The sequence below is a fragment of the Corvus brachyrhynchos genome, unplaced genomic scaffold (assembly GCF_000691975.1).
Source record: "Corvus brachyrhynchos isolate BGI_N302 unplaced genomic scaffold, ASM69197v1 scaffold33, whole genome shotgun sequence".
NCBI lineage: Eukaryota > Metazoa > Chordata > Aves > Passeriformes > Corvidae > Corvus > Corvus brachyrhynchos.
Genome location: NW_008237254.1, coordinates 25,025 through 33,774, shown reverse-complemented (window position 1 = coordinate 33,774; position 8,750 = coordinate 25,025). Strand labels below are relative to the sequence as shown.

General features: G+C 42.2%; 1 long non-coding RNA gene across 1 annotated transcript; it reads left to right on the top strand.

Annotated features, from left to right (window-relative positions):
* Positions 1 to 786: 786 nt before the first annotated feature.
* LOC108445739 lies at positions 787 to 7,608 on the top strand. The gene is made up of 3 exons (XR_001860694.1): positions 787 to 890; positions 5,184 to 5,262; positions 6,496 to 7,608. It is a non-coding gene; the product is annotated as an uncharacterized LOC108445739 (long non-coding RNA).
* The last annotated feature ends 1,142 nt before the right edge of the window (positions 7,609 to 8,750 follow it).

Below are 8,750 nucleotides of genomic sequence, written 5' to 3'. Positions count from 1 at the left end.
GAAAGGTCCAGTGCCGGCGCTGCGTGCTGCTGTGGAACATGGCTCCGCAACATGGCCGCACCCGCGCATGGCACGCCGGGAGCCGCCCCAGCGCGCGGGGCGCGGCGGGGTGGGTCCGGGAGAGGCCCTCGTGAGAGAGGGACGTTTCCGTTTCCTTTTCCAAACTTTTCATTTTTTAGGACGACCTCTGGCAAAAAAACCGTGTCGCTGTTTTGTAAACAACGTCTGTAAATTTTTGCACAATAGCATCACTCTCTTGTTTCTCTTTCGGTTTTATTAATGTAAACTTGCAAGTTTACACTGCACTTGTGCAGGCTCACCTCGAGTGTTGGGGGCAGTTTTGGACACCGCAATATAAGAAAAACATTAAGGTATTAGAAAGCATCCAAAGGAGGGCCATGAGGATGATGAAGGGTCTGGAAGGGAAGCCATATGAGGAGTGGCTGAGGTCACTTAGTCTACTTGTTCAGCCTGGAGAAGATGAGACTGAGAGGAGACCTTATCACAATCTGCATCTTCCTCATGAGAGGAAGAGGAGGGGCAGACGCTGATCTCTTCTCTGTGGTGCCCAGTGACGGGACTCAAGGGAATGGCATGAAGTTAAGACAGGGGAGGTTTAGGTTGCAAATCAGGAAAAGGTTCTTCATCCAGAGGGTGGCTGGGCACTGAACAGACTCCCCAAGGAAGTGGTCACAGCAACAAGCGTGACCGAGTTCAAGAAGTGTTTGGACAATGCTCTCATGCCTGTGGTGTGATTCTTGGGAGTGTCCTGTGCAGGCCCAGGAGTTGGACTTGACGATTGTGGTGGGTCCCTTCCAATTCAGCATATTCTGTGATTCTGCTCCCTTAGGTTCCTTCTCTAGTCTCCAGTAGTCTCCTGCTCTCACCAGGTAACCATTATATAAAAAATCCAATTATGCTTTTAAGGAAACAGCATTTCATAGCTTCTATGCTTCAGCCAGAAATTTTAGATACTACTGTGTAGGGTCTAATATTTGTATTTGAAGTATGTGAGGAAAGTATATAAAACATACTTTTGTGGACAGTCACAGGACTTGTAGTTGGAAGTGTTACTGACCAAGCTATGTTCTTTTAAAAGGAGTTTATGCAGCAGTGGAGGAAAATTCTTTTAACCTTAGCACAGTAGTGTTTGATCCCTATCTAGGATTAATGCTGCATTTTGTATCATACAGTGCTTACTACAAATGCCAAGGATTCATGTGGCTTTGTGTTAACTCCCTACATCTGTGACTAATAAGCCTTGTGCCCGTTAGTATTGGAAATAGTATAACTTTCCTCAGAACTTTTCAAACTAATTGTTTCAATTATTCATAAGCTGTGTAATTTTCCATTCTGTCATATGCCACTGTAGCCAAAATTTAGCAAGGTTGTCATAAGCTGGTATTGTGAAAACGTGGTTATGGAAAATTACTGAAACTTTTAAGTTTTGCTAAAGCAAGTGTAATCAACACTTTGATATGTTTCAATGATCTCAGACCTAGAAGGATGTCAACAAAGCCTTGGAGAGAGATCTATTGCTGAAACTGGACACAAGTAATGCAAAATTCATAGACCACAAGGACATTTGGCAGAAACTCAAAAAAGAAACTAACAAAGTCAGTTCAGCAACTGTACTGAAACCTTCTTTGTTTGGGAAAAAGATAATAAGAAGACTGAAGAAGTGGGCTAATTAGCATAAGAAATGAGAAAAAAACAAAAAAAAGATACAATATTAATTAATGAAGAGAATTATAGAATTTATAACTAATGAACATTGATTTCTTTATTTGCTACAGTGTAGAAATAGTGAAAAGTTTTGAAAGTGGATGTGCATATTAGGTGAAGCTATCCCCATACACCCAGCATGTTGAATAAATACCAGCTTTCTAACATAACAGACTGGTTGGAGAGTTTGTTTCCTGGTTTTCAGTGACAAAGTGGCTCCTTATGAATGGACATGACAAAAGCCCTTTCCCTAAACTACACAGAAAATAATTGTATTATCTACATAGTCTAAATCCGTCAATACTTTGCCTTAAATTACAGCAATCCAACACATCCAACATGTCAACAGTTTCGAATCTGACCAAATCTGAGTTTCAAGAGCCATATGTACAAAAAATACCAAAAGGATATTGTTGTGCATCTAGTTTTAACAGTTCCATCACAAATTAGAGACTCATATATACTGCATATTATTCTAATACTCAGTTTACTGAGGGACAGTATGTTATTTCACATCATCACTCTTTGAGTAAAATGTAAGAATAGGAATGAAAATTTCTGAAAAGATCACTATAGAGGATAAAGCAGATTTTTTTCTTTTTTTAAGTCTCCATTTCTTTTATACCTTTCACTTTTCAGAATCTACTTCAAAGGTGTATGGGTTTAAGGATGACTTCACTGATTGTAGTTCTTCCTGAAGTTTAACTGGTATCATGAATTATTAGTGATTCTAAAATTCAGTCTGAAAGTGGACAAAAGCAGATTTAGGTAACACATTTGGAAATGTAATAGTAAAATACTAAGAAAAACTTTTGGTAAGTCTGTGACCAAGTGTTAAGTTCAGATTATTGAGGTTCTTTACAAATTCCTCTGCCCAAATTAAGGTGGAAGCGAGACCATATGCCAGTGACAATAGTGAGGGTTTTATTTGATAGTAAATATGAGAGAGAGAGAGAGAGAGAGAGAAAGAAATAGAAAATAGGTGGTGGGTACAGAAAGAAAATGACCAGGACAGAATAAGGAAAATATTACCACTCAATGGATCCCAACGATGTTCCATTGATCCTCTCCAGCTGGTCTTCTCAGTGGTGAAGATCCAAATCTTCACCAAGAATCCAAAGGGTGTATATGCTTAAGCTAGGTAGCAACGTCTGGGCACATCCCCCTGGGGTGGGGGGTCAGTCTCTCACAGCAGACTCTGCATCTGTTGCTTCACGTGCAGTCCTGTGGGGCCAAGCCTCTCATGTGGGAGTCCCATGGGTGTGGCCTGTGGGGTTGGGGGTTCCACAGCTGGGCCGGTTTGTGTAATGGAGGATGGGTGTTTATTGCCTCTGACCAGAGGTTGCACCATGCACCCAAAACCTCCTCCTCCCCCCTGGGTTTGGGGGAAGTCTGTGTAAACCTGGCTTCTGTGATGTTATAAACGAAGCTTGGACTTTCTTGGGTGGAATAAAAGTCTGCTCGTTTATTAAAAAGAAAACCAGGAGTGGAGACTTGAGGTAAGCCCAAGTCCCACTCAACAACCCAGAGAAACAAACAGTGCGTCGCACACGGTGTTCCCTTGGACTCAGGTTCCCCACGACAACGAGGGGCTGAGCCCTGGAGCAGTTCTTATAGTCTCTTTTGATGCTGTGATTGGTGCAGCTCAGATCCTCCCTCTGATTGTGATAAATATGTGACAAATCCAGGAACTCCATTTTGCCAAATCACAAGATTTTATTAATTAATAAGCAAGCAAGGCAAAGGCAAATACAGCGCTGGGCGGCAGGGGAGTCTCCGCTCCACCAATTGCCGCGCCTTCCGCCAGTTCCAGTTCCTTCTTATACAGTCTCTTTTCCAGTTGAAGTGTCTCTTCTATGGTATTCTGCGCATGTGTGACTTGTTGCTAGGGGGTCTCTTTTTTTCCTCCTGGTGGTCGCAGGATGAAGGCTAGTAGTCATCCTCCGGTGTCTTTTGGTTGACCCCTCCTTATATGGTCATTATGCTCAAGGTCCTGGAACTAAAAGCTGATTAAGCAAGTACAGATAGGGATTAGGCAAGCACATACTTGTCTCTGGCTCTTATCTGGATCTAGGCAGCTGGTTTCCTGCTACTTGATATTTAGTGAACAAAACATTCTGTATCCTTCACATGATGGCTCGTTGCTAGGGTCCTCATTGGTGTTCAATTCTGTCAGTCTCTGGGGCGTCGAGTGATTGGTTGTTTATATCATGATTATTGGGTTGTCTTGAGAACATTCTAGAGCATTTGCCTCCTTCCTGTGGACCCACTACTTTCCCCCCACCATTGGTTTCGCCATCTTGTGGGTACATGGCAACATTACACCCATACAGTAGCAATAACAGTTAACTCATTAACTGCATACCCCCACTCCTCTAACAAGCAACTTTTAACTTCTTCTCAACCAAAAAAAGATAACTTTTTAACCATTTATTATATGTGAGCTGTGCTCTCCCCCCACCCCAGACTCAGCTGGGGCTAGTTGCAGCTGGTGGCTTTGGCCTTTTGTGGATGCATATACCTTTCCCTCAGCCTGAGATGACTGAAGGATAGGTTTCCCTTTATCTAATCAGCAGTCTGACTTTCAGTCCTAAGTCCCACTCTTCAGGGAGGCCTCTTTGGTTGTAGCTTCTTTTTAATGAGCAAAACTTTATATCAATGTTTGAGGCATGATTTTCCATCTATGGAAAGCTATGATACCAAGCTATGAACAGAACAAAGAATTTACTGTTTCTAGTCCTCTGTTGTGTTTTTCACAATAGCACTTTTCACAATCTCTTTACCCACAATACAATTTTAATACATTACCTTGTAGCCAAAGAAGTTAATAAAAAGTAGAAATACTGCAGTGTGATTTTTGTGCAAGTAATAAGGTCTAAAAGAATGGTACAGAATACACTAATAAAGTGAAGAGTGAGTATAAAATCCTTTACTAAATTCAGAAAGATAATTACAAGAACTGAAAGGTTTTTGGGAAACTGAAAGTCTAAAGCTTTAAAACACATCAATTTTATCGTGAAATACAGAACCGTGTTGGGCCAAGTATGTACGGGCATCTTTGATATTACAGTCTGAATTAGAGGTAGCTTTATGAGTTTTTAATCCGTTGCTCAACTCAGTCAAATGTAAGTATTTGAGGTCTGTCCTTTATGCTGGTTTTAAACATGTCATGTGTAGGGATATTTGTTCAGAATTATGCAAGTAGCAAGTAACCAAACAAAACTTACGAGCTAATAAAAGCTCTCCAGTAGCCCAGGAATTTTAGTGTGTTCAGCAATTTCTCAGAAAAATTGCCTGAAGGTGTAAATAAGTATCTACCACCTAAATAGGAAACAGAGTATAATTTGCCTGCTTATGTCAACAACAACAAACAACAAACAGAGGTATTCCTCCTGATGTTTTTTATAACAGCCATGGCTTCTTTAAGTGTTCTTTATTTTTCTGTTTGGGGGGTATAGTGAATCAGAATCTCTCAGAAGATCTAGAGGGGACCTAAAAGGACCAAGAGCACCACACATGCCATCTAAGAAGGGAAAGGTACGTGAACCACAGAGGTTTGGTCTGTAGAATTTACTGTTGAAAATAAACATTCATAAAACCATTCAACTTTGATGTTGGTAGTGTCTTCTTAGAATAATATGAGAGGAAGGGGATTGTGAACACAAGAGTACAGCCCTTCAGCTGAGTTGTAATTACTACAACTAAATTACCATAATAAATTTCCTGATTTTTATTTTCATTATTATCATTATTATTAAGCCTAACTGCAGATACTAACTAGCCTAAAACATTCAAAGAAAAGGTTAACCTTGCTGATGGTACTGGAGAGGATTAAAAGCTTTAGAGGTGAAAACACATAGATTTATTCCCACATGATGTTAATATTTGCTATATTTAATGCTGCTGAGAATTTATCAGTAGAACTAGATTTAATGTTTTAAATACTGTATTTTAGTTCTCACTTTTTGAGTATATTAATATCACAGGGACTTCTTGATTTTACAGTGTTTGGCTATTAATTGTCCTAATAACATAGAAGCTAGTTAAAATCAGATTACTTTTGCTTTTGCTACGTAGTATTTTACTTTTGTTTGATCTCACTGGTATCAGTGAGATTATTTCATTGAAGGAACTTTATATTCTCAAAATGTGCTTGTCATTCAAAGCATTACAAAGTATGCTTAGGTTATATACAACTATAACACACTTATATTGAATATGCAATACAGGGACATAAACTTCAGAATCCTCAGCAGAAACGCAGACTTTAAGTAAACAAAAAAGGACCAGAAACAGCAGTTTGGAATTCCTGACTTTTGGATTTTTAAATACTAAGGAAAACCTTTTGCACTTAATAATGTACAGCTTCAAAAATATATTAAGTGTACAGTGTCAAAGAAATCACAAATCCTGGTAGCAAAACTGAAATGTGATGAAGCAGAGATGTTTGTTTATTCTTAAATTTGGGGCATTCCGTTCATTCAGCTGTGAGGGCTGAATTCCTATGGGGCAATTAGAATTGGATATTCCTTTTGAGACCATGCAGGACATGTATTGGAGTCAGCACAAGATTTGCCTAAAGCCTAAGAGCCAAAGCTGGCTTTTTTGGAGGAATGTGGTTATTTTTGCCATTCTTCACTGATGTGTTTTCAGTCATTCCTGGAGAAAGTTCTGTTGCTTCCATCCCTTGTTTCATGTTTTCCCTTTTCTGTTTCTCCTGTATTGAATTTACCTTCATGTTCTTGACCTCTGTTTTTTATTTCTCCACAGCTCCATTCTTCCCACTTCCCAATATGTCATCTCATAAGAATATAATTATTGATACTGATGCTGAAAAGTCATCACTGGATTTCTGGATGGATTAAGAAACTGAGAATTCCCTGGAGTTATGAAGCTGAGAACGTGGACTTCTGAGCTACTCATGCAACTGCATTTATATTCAGAAAGTGCAGTTGTGGCATGTTTGCAAAGATTTCTTTGGAACTAAGTGTCCCTGAAATGTACTTTAAAAGTGAGAGCCACCCCTTTATCAACACCCCACACCCTTTCCCTCCCTTCCCCATTGCCGCTACCCAAACGTGGCCACACGAACCCAATACATAAGCATACTTTCAATACAAAGTAAGTAAATGAATTAGAATTATCTTCTTCAGAGCACCTAGATGCAGGGTCTCTCAGCTTAAAGACATGATGAAAGCAGCTCTCTGAGGGATATGGGCAGCCCAGACAACCGTCGCAGAAATTAGATGCCAAAAAAAAAGGTTTTCAACTAAGTCAGACATTCCTCCTGTTTCATGGAGGGGAGCGGCTCAGGAATGGCTCGACCTGCAGCGGAGGGGCATATCTCATGTCTTGGGGGCTTCCCTTGAGGCAGGGCAGCTCCAGGGCAAGGGAGCCCGTGGGGAGCTGGCAACTCTGGGGGAAGCACCTGAGGAAGAATCTGGTCTACATCAAAAATGTCGGTGACAACAGAGGCAGAGAGGACCGGCTCAGGAGCCTCCTGAACCACAGGGAGCAGTCCCTGCCTGGCCAGGAGAAGAGGAGCTTGCAGTGGCTGTGGGCAGCAAGTGCAGTGGCTGAACAGGCAGTTGCTGTCCAGCTGCCTGCTCCTGGCAGTGACTCTGTGTTGGCTTCCCTACTAAAAGGGCTGCCATGCTCTAGAAACTCAAAGTCCTGCTGCAACACACCGAGTGTTTTACACTGTGCTCTTTGTTCTAGAACACATAGTTTCCAGAACACAGTTTCCTCAGAAATAGGTCTCATCTGTAAGAAATGGTAGCAGATGCTAAAACCTCTCACACTCATTGGCGCAACATGATGCTGAGTTTTCCCCACAGGTGTTGCAGTGGGGATACTGCAACACGCATATAATCAAACCAGGAGTCCCGTGGAAAGGAAATATATTTGGGCAGACAGATTCTTGCTAGCTGTTTCATTTCTCCAGCCGCATGGCCGGAGCTCTGCCGAGGAACTGTTCCAGTCACGGGACCAAGGGTCCTTCTGCCCGCGCAGGGGAACACAAACCAACCAATGGGAACGATGGCGAGCAGGGGCAGGGAAGCCCCGTGTCTGTGCCCTCAGGGCCCCTCTCCCAGGGCTACACGGCAGGGGAGGGACCCCAACACCTCACCCGTTTTATTTTAATAAAAGGAGAATGAAAACAACTGGATAAACATAACAAGAACAGTTTCAAAACAAAACAAGCCACCCTCCTGAGTCTTTAAATGTCCAATCAGATTCTGTGGAACATCTTAGGGCTGACAGAAGGGAGACAGGACTCTCTGAGCATGCTTTGTGGGGAAACTGAGGCAGGAGAGGGTTTAACTTCTTCCCTCCCCCTTTTCATCCCCCACTCGGCATTGGAAAGGGATTTTTGGGGAAACAATTGGCAAAAGCATGGTTTTGTGAGGGAAACCATGGATGAAAAAACGGATTGGGAATACACTGGGGGTAATAGGACATAGGGTAAAAGGGAAAGGTGGGATTAGGAAAGGGAGACTGTAGGGGGGACTTACAATGGAGATATTGTCTAACATGACTACGATTTTTTGCATATATACTGCCTTTTACAGGAACACCATCAGGCCCAGTGACCTGCGACGCTTGTAACCCTTTTCTACCTCGTATAATTTTGAATTCCACGACTTCTCCATCTGCCAAGCTTGGGATGCATTTTTCAGGGTTATTCTTTTTAATAGCAGTTCTATGCACGAATATGTCTTGCTGGTTGTCACACCTTGTTATAAAACCATAATTTTGCTTAACATTATACCATTTTACTATCCCTAAGATCTTAGTTACTATGATCTTTTCCTTTTTCCGAGTGGCTGCTGTTTTCTGTCTCGCTGCGTCTTTGCTCTCTCCTGTGGTCGCTCCCGTGTTGGAATTGTCGGGGCTTCTCATGCCTGCGCGCCCTTCCCGGGGTCGCGTTCGGGGCTGCGCGGGCCAGGCCGGGCCGGGCCGCGCCGCTCAGTTCTCCGTGCGTCGCCTCCTCTGCTCTCCGCTTTGCTGCCGATGCCAGGCGC